This window comes from Gopherus flavomarginatus, chromosome 22 (assembly GCF_025201925.1).
Source record: "Gopherus flavomarginatus isolate rGopFla2 chromosome 22, rGopFla2.mat.asm, whole genome shotgun sequence".
NCBI classification, from domain to species: Eukaryota; Metazoa; Chordata; order Testudines; family Testudinidae; genus Gopherus; species Gopherus flavomarginatus.
In genome coordinates this window covers 19,739,930-19,756,173 of record NC_066638.1, presented here as the reverse complement: position 1 = coordinate 19,756,173, position 16,244 = coordinate 19,739,930, and the positions used below count along the sequence as shown (strand labels likewise).

Sequence of the window (16,244 nt, the reverse complement as noted above, 5' to 3'; positions counted from 1 at the left end):
GATCAGGTGATTGAGAGTTTGAGTCCCTTTGTGCTTGTGCAGCTTTACCGTTGTGCTGAAAGTCCTGCTCCCTTCAGGGCTGGAACCTCTTCTTGGCTGCTCTGGCTTCAGCTAGAGCCCTAGGAAAGAGTCGGGGTTTGGACACCACAAAGGCTGGGACATGAGCCCTAGGTGCTTCCAGTCTAGTCTTTGCTGTTCCTGACTTGCCAAAGAAACTGGGCAGCTGCCCAGGCTGGTGTGTAGAGCAGTTTCCCTCTTCCAAATGTGCGCCTGTCCCTGTACTTGAGAGGGCTTGGTAAATAGCACCTTGGGGGCCTGGGTGTTTCTCTGCTTCTCGCCAGCTGGGGAAAAGCCTTTTGGGGTAAAATCTCCTGCCCCACTGCAAAAGTGAGCACTGTGAGTGGGAACGGTAAGAGGCCCCACCAGGGGGGCTGGCCCTGCTTTCCTACTGTCTTCTGATGTTGGCCACAGAGCATCAGCAGCTGCCCCGCATGCTGGTCTGTGGGTGGCCTTCAGTGGGTGTTTGGCATGGCAGGGAGCAGGCTGGCCGGGGGTCTTTGTCGCTGTCTGCTGGCTACACACAGGCATGGTCCTCCCCTCTCCTGAACAGCCAGAGTGAGTCTATGCTTGAAAGCAGGGACACAGGAGACTCAGGACAAGAGGGTGAGAAAGACTGAGAAAGGACCTATGAAGACAGCACACACTACAGGGACACTGCCTGGTGAAAGGATGTGGAGGCACCAAATTGCCCCATTTTTCCTGGTGCCCTATGCAGCTGCGTACTGCTCCAGCGGCCAGCCCGATCCCTCGGCTGGCTGAGCCAGCCAGGAAAGCTGCCCCTGCTCTGCCTCTGCCACAAAGCCCCCACCCCTGCTCTGCCCCCATGCCGCCTCTTCCCACCCCTGCTCCACTCCATTCCTCCCCCTACTCCACCTCTTCCCCTGAGCTACATCCCAGTGGACTGCAGGAGGGATCAGGCACACCTTGCACTCACCAGGCGCCGGGAAGTGGAACGACCTGGCCCCAGCCTGCTTTGCTCCACCAGCTCCCAGCTGTGGTGCTGGTAAGTGCTGGGGTGCATTTCCCCCCATCCCCCCAAGTTCCAAGACTGGGAGCAGAGTGCAGCAGGCTGGGGCCGGATCACTCCACTTCCTGCCACCCGGTGAGTGTGGGGTCGGGCCTGTCCTGCAATTACAGGGTGGTGGGAAGTGGTTTGACCTGGCCCTAGCCTGCTCCATTCTGCCAGCTTGGGCTGGGGGACGGGGGTGCTGTGTAGGGCACCAAAATGTCTAGGGACAACCCTGAATAGATCATTTTTCCACAGGGACCGATGGCTGTTAGAATAGAGATATTCAGGCTGCCTATAGAGGCCTAGACTTCAAGAACTTAGGTGTATTTTTATCACATAGCTAGTGACAGGGGTATAAAACAAAGAACCAAAATCCTACTCTGCCTGTGTCTGGGTCTTCTCTCCCTAGGAGAGTCTGAGCCCTTGTTCGTAGGCTAAGACCTTTGGCTAAGCAGCAGGGGCAGCCATACGCTGGGAAGCGAACAGTCACATCCTCACCTCTCAAACCCGTCACACTGAACTAAGGTAGGGTTGCGCTGTTAGGAAAACGATCCTGTCCCGATAGTGCCCATCACCACCAGATAAAGAAACAGATCTTAAGGAGCAAAGAGTTCTGTGGCACCTTATAGGCTAACAGACGTATTGGAGCATGAGCTTTCGTGGGTGAATACCCACTTCGTCGGATGCATGATCTTAAGGGAGCATCTGGTCTGGCAAGAAATCCCTTCTCCATGGTTGTGGATGTGAAACCCTCATTTCTGTAGGGTTTATCTTTATGGCCTCGTTTTTCTATTGTCAATCTGTCTGGTCCTCTAATTGTTTCTGTCTGCTGCAGAATTAATTATGCTGGGTGTAAGTTAATTAGGGGAGTGGGATGTAATTGGTTAGAGAATTCTGTTACAATAAGTTAGAATTGGTTAGTTACATTTCAGTAAAATGATTGGTTAAGTCCTAGCTGAGAATATTACTGTATAAACTGAGGTCAAACAGGCAGTGGGCGGGGAAATTAGACTCATGCTTCCTAATGGGAGGAGATGGGAATAGGGAACGGGGAACAGGGACACAGGCAAGGCTCTGGACTGTCAGAGCTGGGAAGGGGGACGTGAGGTAAAGACTCTGCAGTGTCAGAGCTCATAGACTCATAGACTTTAAGGTCAGAAGGGACCATTATGATCGTCTAGTCCGACCTCCTGCACAACGCAGGCCACAGACTCTCACCCACCCACTCCTGTGACAAGCCCCTGACCTATGTCTGAGCTATTGAAGTCCTCAACTCATTGTTTAAAGACTTCAAGGTGCAGAGAATCCCCCAGCAAGTGACCCGTGCCCCATGCTGCAGAGAAAGGTGAAACCCCCCCAGGGTCTCTGCCAATCTGCCCTGGAGGAAAATTCCTTCCTGACCCCAAATATGGTGACCAGCTAAACCCTGAGCATGTGGGCAAGACTCACCAGCCAGCACCCAGGAAAGAATTGTCTGTAGGGATGTGAGGTAAACGCTCTGTGATGTCAGAGCTGGGAAGGGAACACAGGGGAACAGACTCTGTCCGTGTATAGAGATCAGCCTGACTGTGTGAAGGGCTTTGGAATCTGCTTGCTTCGAAAATAACCCCAGTAAACATCCATTTGTCTGCGCTTCATACTTCTGGTCTTTTGCTGCTTGCTGTCTGTGTGACAAGAGCCAGTGAAGTGGGCAGGGGAAGGGGAAGGGAAAGCCCTCTAACAATAGCTCCTTGCTCCTCTCCCTCCAGGCTCAGGGATGGGCAGGACTCCAGGCTCTGCTTGAGGGATCCTGGCACAGGGGCTGGTGGGGGAGAAAGGATTGTAGATTCTGACCTGCACTCTGGAGAGGAGCTAATAAGTGAAGGGGCATTTTTAACTTCTCCCCTGCCTCAGTGTCCCCAGGGCTGGAATTGTACATTCCACAGGGCCAAATGAGGGGGTGATGCCATTTGGCTAATGAAAACCAGTGCTCCAGGTGAGGCTTGAACTCACAACCTCCTCTCAGCACTGCCCTATAAGTACCATGTGCTAACCAATTGTGCTACTGGAGCACCTGTTAATTCTTAGTCTCTCAATCTCCTAGGTTGATAAATGCAAGGAGTCACCCTAAAACATTCTCAGTTGGGTTAGGAGCCGGTATCAACAAGCATTGTACTTGGTGGGGTGGATTCTTCTTAAGGCTTCCATGCACCATTTGACCCTTTTGTTCATCCCTGTGTAATAACAGAGCTGACTGAGACTCACTGTAGAGTCTTGCTGCAGACCAACAGATCTGAAATCACTGATCACCAGGTCTGAGCATTAGTCCTGCTTTGGGACAGTGTCTCTCATCCAAGAAAGTACCCAGTCTGCGCTAGCAGTGAGGGTTCCTCACTAACAGCTGAAATCAGGGAGAGCTGTGTGAAGTGCAGGGCCCCAGGGGTGCCTGAACAGGGGCGAACAACACCCCAGGACTTTTAAAAATGGGAGGGCTCTGCCTTGCCACTTTGTAATGACCGTTAGGGTGAGTGAGGGTGGGGAGGGGGCCGAGAGCAGTGAGCAGGAGGAGGGGTCTTGGGGGAAAAGGCAGTGTAGGAGTGGAGGTGAGCTGGGGCAGGGGGTTGGGGGGTGCAGGAAGAGGGCTGCCTGCAGCAAGTAATGGGAGTGGGGGCATGCAGGGGAACTGCTCCCTGTCCCAGCTCACCTCTGCTCCGTCTTCTCCCCTGAGCACGCTGCCCCCGCTCTAATTCTCCTCCCCTCCCAGGCTTGCCGCACTAAACAGCTGATTAGCACCGCAAGTCTGGGAGGCAGGAGAAGTGGAGCGGCGCCAGCATGCTCAGGGAGAAGGCAGAGCGGAGGTGAGCTGGGTTGGGGAGCTGCTGCAGGGGGGCTGCCTGGCTCTTTGCCATGGCCCCGCCCCTGCTCCGCCCCAGCCCTGCCCCCCCCGCCCCCCGCCCCTGCACTCACTGCATGGTCCACTCCTCTGGCTCCCAGCCATGCTGCCGGCGAGTGCTGTGGGGCAGTTCCCCCCTCCCCCTAAACTTGGGAGCCAGGGGAGCAGAGCAGGCTGAGGCCCCAGGCCTGCGTGGTGGGAACCAGGGGGGCTGGTCCCAGGCCTCTGTGGGGGACAGGGGGCTGGCTACTTCCTGCAGGAAGTGGAGTGACCCGGCCCCAGCCTGCTATTGCACAATCCCCAGCCACGCCGCACAGCGTGCCCCGAGAGGGAATGGGGGGCCAAGCAGATGATCCAGCACGAGGGGGTCATTCTCACTGGTAGCTGTCCAGTGGCAGTGAGTTCAACAGGCCTTGGCACATGCTGTGTGGGGCAGGAGGTCCTTGTATTTGGAGCAGTGGGAGTGAACTGCGTGCAGTTGTGTCTCTGAGCACAACTGTGAATGTTATGGTGTGTGTGGGGGGTTATTGTGAGTGTGGCTGGAGGTGTGAATATTTCTCTCTTTGGGGGTTGGACTAACATGTCCCTCTGGGTGTGTTGTGTGTGAGTGTTCTTGGGATTGTGTGAGTCCCTTTGTGTGTGTGTGTGTAACTTGCTGCAGAATACAAAATCCTGCAAAGCCATTTCCTACTGGGTAGCACAGCAACACACTGAGACAGTGTCACAGATGCACACACACACAGAGCACGGCTCAGCAGAGGGCAGCAGGGACACACACGTCTCCCCTGGGCCAGCTTGGACAATTGTCCATCACTACTCGGCACAGTGCTGGTGCCCCCACACGAGGGTGGGCAGTGACCGGGGAGAGAGGGCAGATGTGCTGGATCTGTAAAAGCAGCAAAGAGTCCTGTGGCATCTGTTTATAGACCAACAGACGTATTGAAGCAGGAGCTTTCATGGGTGAATTCCCACTTCGTCGGCTAGATTCAGAAGGAAGCACTTTGGGAAAATCAATCAAGGCCCTTAGCAGAGCTGGGACACAGATCCAGTGACCCCTGCATCACCCTGGGAGGGCAGTGGGGTTTAGTGGTCAGAGCAAGGAGGGGCTGGACACCAGGACGCCTGGGTTCTATCCTTGGCTCTGGAAGTGGAAGGGGTCTAGAGCAGGGGGACTGGGATCCAGGACTCCTGGGTTCCATAGGGGAGACTGTTTTTCCCTGTGCTTCCCTCCCTCGAGAGCCCAGCCCAGCCCCCTAGTGGAGACTGAGCAGGAGTCGGGGGAGTTGTTCTCCCACTTTGGAGTTATGATTCAAACTCCTCCCCCAGGGACTGTGACATCACAGAATCTGCCCCCCCCCAACACAGAGAAAACTAGTGGGGTTAGGAGGGTTCTAGCTGCAGACACCCCTTGTCATTACAAAAAAGCCCCCAAACCTACTTGCACCCACAAAACACCCTCTCAGGGTATACGCCCCCTGCTAGGACAGGACCTCTTGCTCCCACCCCTTTTCTTATCACCACAAGCTGCTCCCAGCCAGGCACCACACCCCATTCACACACCTTTTGTCACTACGTAGCTCAGTGGCAATCACTGCCCCAAAGTGACTCCGGTGCAGGCACTCCCCACACGAACTCCCCACACCGGATTCTGTCCACACACAGAGAATTCTCTCTGCCCGGCTCCTTCGGTTCATCTCGCTGCTTCCCGTACTGCCGCCAAAACACTGCTCATCTGCATAACCCCGCCCACAGACACGTGACACCTTCTGTCCTGCTGGTTTCAAGGGAGTGAGTTGCCCTTGGGGAGTGAGCAGGTCACAGCACGTCACAGCCCCAGCGCACGTCACAGCCCCAGCCAGGGCCGGCTCCAGGCACCAGCTCAGCAAGCAGGTGCTTGGGGCAGCCAAGGGGAAGGGGCGGCATGTCGGGGTCTTCGGCAGCAATTCGGCGAAGGGTCCCTCAGTCCCTCTCGGAGGGAAGGACCTGCCACCAAGTTGCCGCCGAAGAAAAAGGCAGCGCAGTGGAGCTGCCACTGATTGCGATCGTGGGTTGTTGTTTTTTCCCCGCCGCTTGGGGCAGCAAAAACCCAGCCCTGGTCCCAGCACACGTCACCAGCCCCAGCACACGTCATAGCACGTCACAGCCTGGGGCCGGGAGATATTGGGGGAGGGGATGAGGGCAGAATGTGGGAGGGAGAGACCCAGCCTTATAGACCCATAGGGGCAGGAGATATTGGGGTCAGGAGGAGAGGAGATGGGGTTGGCAAAGACCAAGCCTGGGGTGCAGGGAAAATGGGGTGGGATGGAGGGAGGTGGGGAACAGAAAGGACATGTGTGGAGTGGTGAGATGTTGGTCCAGGGAAACTGAGTCACTCCCAGGACATGCTGTGCAGGGGGGAGCACAGGGACAGGGAGAGAGAACCAGCCCCACAGAGCCCAAGAGGGATATTGGGGCAGGGGAGGGGATGGAGGGATGAGAGACCCAGGGCCATACAACTCCCATGGCTCCCAAGTTTGGGGGGAGGGGGGAACCGCCCCACAGCACTCACTGACTGCATGGCTGGGAACTAGGGGAATGGACCAGGCTGGGGCTGGGTCACTCCACTTACCATGCAGTGAGTGCAGGGGCGGGAGGGCGGGACTGGGGCAGAGCAGGGGCAGGGGCGATGGGGAAGAGCCAGGCACCCCCGCTGCAGCAGCTCCCCACCCCAGCTCCCCCACTGCTCTGCCTTCTCCCCTGAGCACGCTGGCACTGCTCCACTTCTCCTGCCTCCCAGGCTTGTGGTGCCAATCAGCTGTTTAGTGCAGCAAGCCTGGGAGGGGAGGAGAATTAGAGTAGGGGCGGTGTGCTCAGGGGAGAAGATGGAGCAGTGATGAGCTGGGACAGGGAGCGGTTCACCTGCACACACATCCCCCCATTACTTGTTGCAGGCAGCCCTCCCCCTGCACCTCCCCCCAACCCCCTGCCCCAGCTCACCTCAACTCTACTTCCTCCTCTGAGTGTGCTTTTTGGTGCCCCCAACCACTTGGCACCCTAGGCGGCCAACTAGTTCCCTTAGTGGTTGCACCGGTCCTGGACACTGCTATCAGCAGGATTCCTCCTCCTCCTCCTCAGTGAGATTAAATCTCCGCACCTAGGCAGCTGGTCCATCTGCTGCACCACAATCCCTCATGCCTGAGACCCCCTGCCAAAGCGCCGGAACCCAGCTCCAGAGAATTAAGTCTCACATCTCACTGGGAACTCAACTTCTTGTGCTCAGAGAGACTCGGCCCCTCTCAGTAGCTGACCTGAGAAACACAGTGTCTGCAAAAGCAGCAAAGAGTCGTGTTGCACTTTATAGACTAACAGACATATTGGAGCATGAGCTTCCGTGGATGAATCCCCACTTTGTCAGATGTATCAGTGTCTGTCTTTTCCAAAGAAGTGCCTGGAGAACCTTTTCTTATGTGGCCTAATGGATAAGGCATCTGACTTTGGATCAGGGGATTGAGGGTTTGAGTCCCTTCGTGGTTGTGCTTGTCCAGTTTTACCTTTGGGCTAAAAGTCCTGCTCCATTCAGGGCTGGAACCTCTTCTTGGCGGCCCAGGCCAATGCTCTGGCTTCAGCCAGAGCCCTGGGAAGGAGTTGGGGGATGGTTGTCCCAAAGGCTGGGGCAGAAGTCCCAGGTGCTTCCAGTCTAGCCTTTGCCATTCCTGACTTGCCAAAGAAAATGGGCGGCTGCCCGGGCTAGTGTGTAGAGCAGTTTCCCTCTTCCAAATGTGCGCCAGTCCCTGTGCTTGAGGGGGTTTGCTACATAGCACCTTGGGAGCCTGGGTGTTTCTCTGCCTCTCACCAGCTGGGAAAAAGCCTCTTGGGGAAAAATCTCCTGCGCCACTGCAAAAATGAGCACCTTGAGTGGAACCAGTCAGAGGCCCCACTATGGGGGCTGGCCCTGCTTTCCTACCATCTTGTGATGTTGGCCACAGAGCATCAGCAGCCGCCCTGCATGTATGCTGGTGACCTTCAGTGAGTGTTTGGCATGGCACAGAGCAGGCTGGCTGAGTGTTTTTGTGCCTGCCTGAAGGCCAAACATAGGCATGGTCCTGCCCTCCTCTAGCCCTGACCTCAGTTGCTCTGTAGCATTTAAGCCTTCCCTTGGAGCTGTCAGCACCAGCTGCCTCTGCTCTAGGTGCCCAGAGGAGGAGAGGTGTGTGGGGTCACTTTTACTAGATGCCCCTTCCCTGGTACTGCCATTGCTCAGTTGCACAGAGGAGTTTTCATCCCCAATCCCTGCCTAGCAGCCCTCTGGTACCATTCCTGAGGGCTGCCCTACCTCACTTTCTTCCTACCATATTGAGAAAGACAGCTCTCATCATTGAAGGTCAGGTGGACTAACTAGGGCAGAAGCCCATTCTATGTTTTCCTACTGCAGAGCCCAAGATCAGTAACTTATCTTGGGTGCAAGCACTGCTGTGCTCCCAGAAAACAAGCCACCCCTGCACAAAGAGGAACGAAAGGGCCTGCCAAAGCCTGGGATTGAACCAGGGACCTTTAGATCTTCAGTCTAACGCTCTCCAACTGAGCTACTTTGGCAGCTACAAAACAGCATTTTGGCCTGTTGCCTTCTCTGTCTGGGATGTTTTTGTAAGCAGCTGCACACAAAAAGGAGAGGAAAACAAATGGCTGCTTCATACCCCCACCGGAGGAACCTGGCACCATTAGCTGTGGTGAGTAAGAAGTGGCTGTTCGCTGACAGGGCCTGTCCCCGAGCAGCTGGAACAGCAGCTGCTGCCTCCCCCTCGGCTCCAGGCTGTGGGAAATGCTCATTGCCTGGCTCCATGGGCGGATGCTGCTCCGTGCTCTGGAGAGCATCTGTATTGCTCTGTCAACCCCCCGTCTTCACTGAGCCAGTCTGGTAAGTGCCCCCTCCGGCCTGGCAGCTGAGAGTCTGTGCAGACATCAACCCCCTGCCAGCCTCACAGGCAGCAGCAGTGCCAGCCCCCCCAGCACCACAGGGGCACTCAATGCACTTCCTGTGGGGAAATGGCTCCTTGGCATCCAGCTGCTAGAGTGAGAGCCAGGAGAGAGCAGTGTCTGGCTCACCGTGGGGAGAGAAGAGACCTGATGAGTGCGGATCTCCCTCAGCCTCCCCCGCAATGCTGGTCAGTTGTATTGTCACTGTCATAGTCAGCGTTTTCCTTCAGGGCTGGCCCTAGAGGGGTCTGGGATCAAGGACAAATCCCCCTTTTTGTCCCCAGGCCCTGCCCCCACTCCACCCCTTCCCCCAAGTCCCCCCCCCGTCCCATCTCTTCCCATCCTGCAACTTCCTGCCCCATCCTCAACCACCCCCACCTCTTCCCGTCCCCTGCTCCTCCCCCTCCACCCAGTGCCTCCTGCACCCCACTGAACAGCTGATCACTGGCAGGTGGGAGGTGCTGAAGGGGAAGAGGAGGAGCTTGTCAGCAAGGCCTGTAGTGGGCGGGGGAGGAGCTGGCTGCCAGTGGGTGCTGAGCACCTATTTTTTCTCTGTTGGTTCTGCAGCCCCATAGCTCCCATGGAGTCGCTGACTTGGCTTCCTTCATACTCTAGAGAGAGGAGCAGAACCAGGACTTTGGCTGATCTATGGGGCACCAGGTGAGTGGCAGAGGCTTCAGGTGCTGAGAGTTTGCCTGACCCCTCAGGGACACAGTGTGAGGTGGTGCCCCAGGGATCTCTATGAAAGGAGCAGAACAGGGTGGGGGAGAGACTTGAGAGTGTCTCAGGGAGTTGTACAGAGGTGTTGCCCAGGTGATAGACTGGCTAAAACACAGACCTCACTGTGAGCAGGATTCAAACCTGCGCAGAGGAAACCTATTGCATTTCCACTCCCACACCTTAACCACTCAGCCATCAGTGAAACAAATCCCCCAGTGCCAGAGAAACTGGTAAGAATCACAATGACCAGGTGTGAAGTCATCTGAACTAAAGAATTCCCACCGCAAACCTGGCTCCCAAAGCACGGGGGGGATTTGGGGTTTGTTTCTCTTTGCTTAGCCATGTGCAGTCACACAGGAGAGCGCGTTTAAAAGTCTCCCCTCCCACAGAGCGGGAATAGGAAATGATTCTCAACTTGAAGCCTGATGTAGGTGGGGGGGGCGTTGGGTGGGGCCCTATGGAAATACGGGGGTAGGCAGGGCTAGGAGCCAGGACTCCTGGGTTCTCCCCCAGCTCGGGGAGGGGAGTGGAGATTAGGGGGTACAGTGGGGGAGGGGCTGGGGGGGTCTCCTGCCCAAACAGGCAAGTCCAGGAGCTGGTGTCAGGCAGCAGGTCACTTGTGGGCCCCGAGTGTCCGATCTGGAAACAGCTGCTTGGTCCCTGTACCACTGATGTAGGGGAACCCAGGCCCACCCCCCATTTGACTTTCAACCCCGTACCCTGGGCAGCTGGTTCAGCTTTGCTTAGCTTGCATCAGCCTCAAGTCAGCTTCACTAGGTCCACCAGTTCCACCATGGCCAGGCATCAGAGAGAGGAAGTCTCCTCTCAGCTGTAAAAGCAGTAAGGGCTCCATGAGGGGTCGGTGCTGGTGAAGCAATTATTGACACTTTCTCTAGTCTCCTTTTCAGATTTTGCCCCATTTTCTCTTTAATTCTCCAATGTTAATTTAACAATCTCAGATTTTGGGATATTTTCACACCCGTTTGACCTGCAGCAAATTTTCTTCCTTTCTTTGGGAATTGTCCTGAATCATCCCCCAAATGAGAAGGGGCTTAATGGATTGCAGTTTGCAGAGCCCTGAGACACAGCTGCCTCTGGGTGGGCTGGGGTGGCCTTTCTCTGCTGGCGAGGAAGGGGGACAGAAGGAAAAAGTCCGCAGTGGAGACTGTCCAGCAGAAGGTTACACAGTCCTGGCTACTGCTACCCCCAACTGCCAGTCACCTGCCTGCCCCTGCTTCTGCCTCCTTCCCACTGCCAGGAAGTTTTCCTGCTCCACACTCCCCTCACGTACCCTCTTAAAGCACCTCCCCAAAGGGCTCCCTGCTGCCATGTGAATGGTGTGTGTGTGGCGGGGGGGTGGGAATTACTGTTGTCTGTTAATTGAACTTCCACTGTCCAATTACTCTCACTTAATATAAAATATCTTCATATTCGGGTGGTTTTCTCTCATTAGCAAATGTTTCTTTTTAGACCCATTTCTTCCCCAGTTCTCAAAGATACATATAAAATATCCTGCGTGCAGTGCTGTAGTAGGCAGGGTGGTCCCAGGGTATTGGAGGCTTCCCCTTTGGTTTGTATACAAATGTTGGTGTTATTCTCCAGCCCATTCCTTATGAATACTAACTTGATGTTAACTTTTTTGCTGGCGGCTGTGAATTGAATGGAGCTTTTCATTGATCTGTCTACAGCAACATGCAGATCCCGTTCTGGGTTGTGTAGCCGATAATCTGTTCTGCTGCCGTCGCTAGGTGTAATGCATGTTCAGTACGGGTTTCTCCCCTCTTCCCTTTTTGTATTTCTTCTCCCTACTAGTGTTGGGGTGTCCTTCTTCTCAGGTTAGTGTATTAATGATCTCATCTTGGGGTCATATGTGTCAATTCATTGCTACGTCTTCAGAGAACTATCCCTGATGACTCCAAGATCTCTTTCCTGAATAGTTGTGGCTAAATTAACCCCCATCGTATTGTATGTATAGTTGGGGTTATGTTTTTCCAACGTGACATTTATCCACATTAAATTTCATTTGTCATTTTGTTGCCCAATCACTTAGTTTTGTGAGATCTTTTTGAAGTTCTTTGCAGTCTGCTTTGGTCTTAACTATCTTGAGCATTTTAGTATCGTCTGTGAACTTTGCCACCTCACTGTTTACCCCTTTCTCCAAATAATTTATGAATAAGTTGAATAGGATTGGTCCTAGGGCTGACCTAGGAAAATCACAGCAGCAAGATGGAGTCTGGAGTCACATGGGCAGGTCACATGTCCATGCATGATTCAATTTGCAGCCCTACGCCATTGTTTACATATTAATTTGAATGTTCCCAGGAAAGCTCAGATGTGGATTGGCATTTTCCAAAGTCCATTGTCAGTGAAACGTTTCTTGATTGGGCACTTAACTGAGAATAGTCCTTTCTCAACAAGCTGACCAAATGCATCACTGAGGGTACTTAAAATCAAATACCTTTGAGATACAAGTACATAGCCCATGTTCATAACTTCAGATACAAAAATGGTACACACATACAGCTAGTATAATTATAACCAGCAAATCATAACCTTGTCACAGACACCTCACACGACAACTTTTGCACAATATTTGCTGCAAATATATAACAGTGGTGGCAGCAATGATCTATATGGTCCCAGTGTGATATTAATAATGTCACAGCCTACAGAGAAGTGAGAGGGAGGCGTCTTCTAGCCTGCGTTTCTCCTACATTTCTCCATTGCCGCTTGGGCGGAGGCGGCAATGGAGCAAAACACGCCTGGCTGAAGGTTTTGCGTTCAGCCTTGAGGATTAAGCCTGAGCCTCCAGCATGGGTGTTGGGAGATGGATTTCTGAGTCGCATCCAGCACAGTCTTCAGGCCTGAGTTGAAACCACTGAGGCCAAGAGAGATGGGTTTGAGGTAGCCTTTGAGGCTCCCAGCAGGTCTTGAGGAACAAGGGTTATCGCCATCCCTGGGTGGGCTCAAACCACCATCCTTTCAATTAACAGCAAAACAGACTCACCCATTGCGCCACAGAGACACATGTCTGCTGTTACCAAGGCTGCTGCCTAGCAGCGTGCGCATCTGCCTGCCAGCGCTAGAGCTCGCAAGGCAAGTGTGGGTGCTGGAGGCTGTAGGTAAAGAGCCAGCAGAGTGACACAGCAGAAGCCTGCTGGGTCCATAACCCCAAGGTCGATGAATCAAAACTGTCTTGTGCTAGGCATGTGCTTGTTTCTTTTTGCTTGGGGCTTCAAGGGAGGAGGCAACCAGCAGAGCATTGAGAGCCTAGGCCATGAGGCAAGAGGTGGCTGAGGTGTCGGCCTGCCAGGGAGCCCGGCACCTCGGGCTGCCTGGGCTGAAGGATTTTTTTATTTCTCAAGAAAACTTTGTGGTTTTCAATGGAAATCTAAACCCAAAGCTAAAATGTTGAGGATTTTTTTTTCATTTTTGCAACCCCCCCAGTGAAAAGGAGTGGGTTGTGTTGACTTTTTCACTGTCCATCCCTTTTCTTTTCCTAGACTCGGGTCTACAGAGTGTCAGTCCTACTGAGCCTCAGGCCATGGTCTCCAAGGTTTTGGAAATGTACTGACCTGTCCTGGACATGGTCTCTGCCAGCTCATGTGACGCTGGCTTTGCTGAGCCTGCTGCTGGGGAAGAGGGAAACTTTGTCTCTCAGCTGGACGTTCCCTTCAGATGCCCAGTCTTCAGTGTGGCTCAAATGTCCATGGATCAGGGTTCACTGACCCAAGAGATGGCTTTAAAAGATATGAACATTTTCACAAACACACTGACTTTCTCAATTTTCTATTTCTTGGTAACATTTCATGGATCTTTTGGAGTTGAATCGGTAAAAAATACAGGAAATCAGGGTGTTACCAAAAGGATATATATAAAGTTTGCAGTTAAAGGTACAGAAAGGAGCTGAAAAGGCAGCTGCAGACTTTAAGACTGTTTCTTTAAGCAAGAGGGGGCAATCAACGTGACCCCAGAAACCTTGGGACTTATAATCTGGTAGGGCAGAGAGGAACTTTGTCTGTTTGCAGCGTCTTTCATCCTATGTTTGGGACTGTGATAGATCTGCTAAGAATGGGACTACAATCCCCACCATTTCCTTCCCTGCTGCACTTCTCTTTCCTCTGGCCAGGTCAGGGGAACGGTCCTGAAGCAGGAAAGGGCCGGGCTGTTGCGGGAAGTGGTGGCTGCATGGCAGGCGAGGAGCTGCAGAGAGCTGGATGCGGAGAGAAATCCCCAGGAACGGATGCAGAGCCACATGTGGAACAGGCTGTGACTCCCAGAGCTTACAGCTGGCTGCAGGTTTGGGTGGGGTTCTGGGGGAGCAGCAGCGGCTGGGCAGGGAGCCAGTACAGAGCAGCTCCAATGAGAGATACGAAGTGAACCTGGCCTGGAAACCTGCAGGCTCCAATTTGCTTGGCTAGAGATTGGAGTGGAGAGGTCACCCAGGCTTTAGGCCTGAAGTAGGGTTACCAACTTTCTGCACAAATAGACTAACCCCACCCCTTCTCCAAGGCCCCCGCCTCTTCCCTGAGGCCCCGCCCCGATTCACTACATTCCCCTCCCTCGGTGGCTCGCTCTTCCTCACCCTCACTCACTGTCACTAGGCTGGGCAGGGGTTGGGGTGCGGGGAGGGGGTGAGGGTCCTAATGCGGGGTGAAGTCCAGAAATGAGGGGTTCAGGGTACGGGAAGGGGCTCCGCGCTGGGCAGGGGGTTGGGGTGCGGGAGGGGGTGAGGGTCCTAATGTGGGGTGAGGGCCAGAAATGAGGGGTTCAGGGTACGGGAAGCGCTCCGCGGCTGGGCAGGGGGTTGGGGTGCGGTAGGGGGTGGGGGTTCTAATGGGGGGTGAAGTCCAGAAATGAGGGTTCAGGTATGGGTAAGGGGCTCCGGGCTGGATGGGGGGTGGGGTGCAGGAGGGGGGTGAGGGCTCTAACGGGGCTGAAGGCCAGGAGTGAGGGGTTCAGCGTACGGGAAGGGGCTCCGGGCTGGGCAGGAAGTTGGATGCAGGAGGGGTGAGGGCTGTAAAGGGGGTTGAAGAGCAGGAAAGAGGGTTCAGGGTATGGGAAGGGGCTCTGGGCTGCAACGAGGGTGGGGTGTGGACTGGGTGAGGGCTGTAAAGTGGTGTGAAGGGCAGGAATGAGGGGTTCAGGGTACGGGAAGGGGCTCCAGGCTGGGTAGGGGGTTGGGGTGCAGGAGGGGTGAGGGCTCCGGCTTGGGTGCGTGTAACCTTTCCCTTTCCTTAGCCATGTGTCTGAGCCGCCAGGGCCAGCAAGTACAAGGCCTTGCTGCCGAAGCACTGACAGTGTCCAGTGACGCTACACCTGGCCCTCTACTGACAGCTCAGGGGTTTGGCGTCCTCTGGCACTGAGACGCCACAATATTACAGGGCTATTTCTAATGGGTTAAAGCAGAACTTGTGCTGAGATTAACACGTCCCTCTGGGTCGGGGGGTTTATACAGCACGAACTGGCTCTGCGTGCGGGCACAGTGCATGTGTTTGAGTGATACAACACGCCTGAAACACACAACTCCCCATCCTGGGGTTTTCATCCCCCCTGATTCCTTCCATGGGGGGCTGCCCTGCCCGGCTCCTCTACGGTCAGATGTCCTGATGGGCAGCAGTCGGGATGTTGGGAGAGGTTCTGTTTTCTGTGACTAGTGACAGCCCCAAAGTGACTCCCACCAGCCCCCATTGCCTTGCCCTGCAGCTGCTGCCAGTCTCTGAATCCTGGCCTGGAATTCGATTGGAACGAGGCCCCTGGGCTGGAGAGACCACGGGTCAGACACTGCAATATTGTAGCCAGAACATCCATGTCTAGATTTTAAAGGCCAGTCAAGACAACTAAATAATCCTGTCTAAGCCCCATACACGTGACAGGCCACAAAGTCACCCTGCACTGAGCCCAACAACCAGGATTAAACCAAAATATTGCAGCCCTTAGGAGAATATCCTGTTGTGTGCCACAGACGGAGCATAGGAGAGGCAGAGGTACCAAATCTGGAGGCCCCTGCACTGAGTGGATTTGGTGAGAGGTACCCAGCTGATCCAGGCAAGTGACTTGTGCCCCATGCCACAGAGTATGACAAAACTCCAACATCCCTGCCAGTGTGAGCTGGGGGAAATTCCTTCCTGACCCCAGCAACGGAGATCAGGGAGACCCTGAGCATGAGAGCAAGCCACCAGCCAAGCACCAGAGAGAAATGGTTTTCTATCTCACCTGAGAGCACTTTCTTCAGCCCCCCCTCCCCTCTTGCCACCCCCATGTGGGGTGGAGAATGCATCATTGCCCCTGGTACTTTGTTTCCAGTTTTTAATCACCCGATTGCAAATGTTCCCTTATTTCTCATTTTTAGTTTCTCTGCCATTAACTTCCAGCCACTGGTTCTTGTTCTTGCCTTTTGCTGCTGGGGTTAGAACCCTTCAGTACCCAGAATTTTCTTTTTGGAGAGGGATTTACACATTGTCTTCAAGTGACCTCTTGGTCTTCTCTGTGATAAACTGAGCAGATTGAGCTCTTGTCTCGCACTGGAAGGGCACTTTTTTAGCGCTTTTTTCCTCTTCTTCTGCCCCCCTGGAGGTTTGGACCCCTGGAGCTACGGTTTGGGGACCCCAGGAGTTGGGCCCCTGAAAC

The 16,244-nt window shown here is 54.3% G+C and overlaps 1 non-coding gene across 1 annotated transcript; it reads right to left on the bottom strand.

Annotated features, from left to right (window-relative positions):
* Nucleotides 1-8,441: 8,441 nt before the first annotated feature.
* Nucleotides 8,442-8,513, bottom strand: TRNAF-GAA (transfer RNA phenylalanine (anticodon GAA)). The gene has a single exon. It is a non-coding gene; the product is annotated as a tRNA-Phe (tRNA).
* Nucleotides 8,514-16,244: the final 7,731 nt, after the last annotated feature.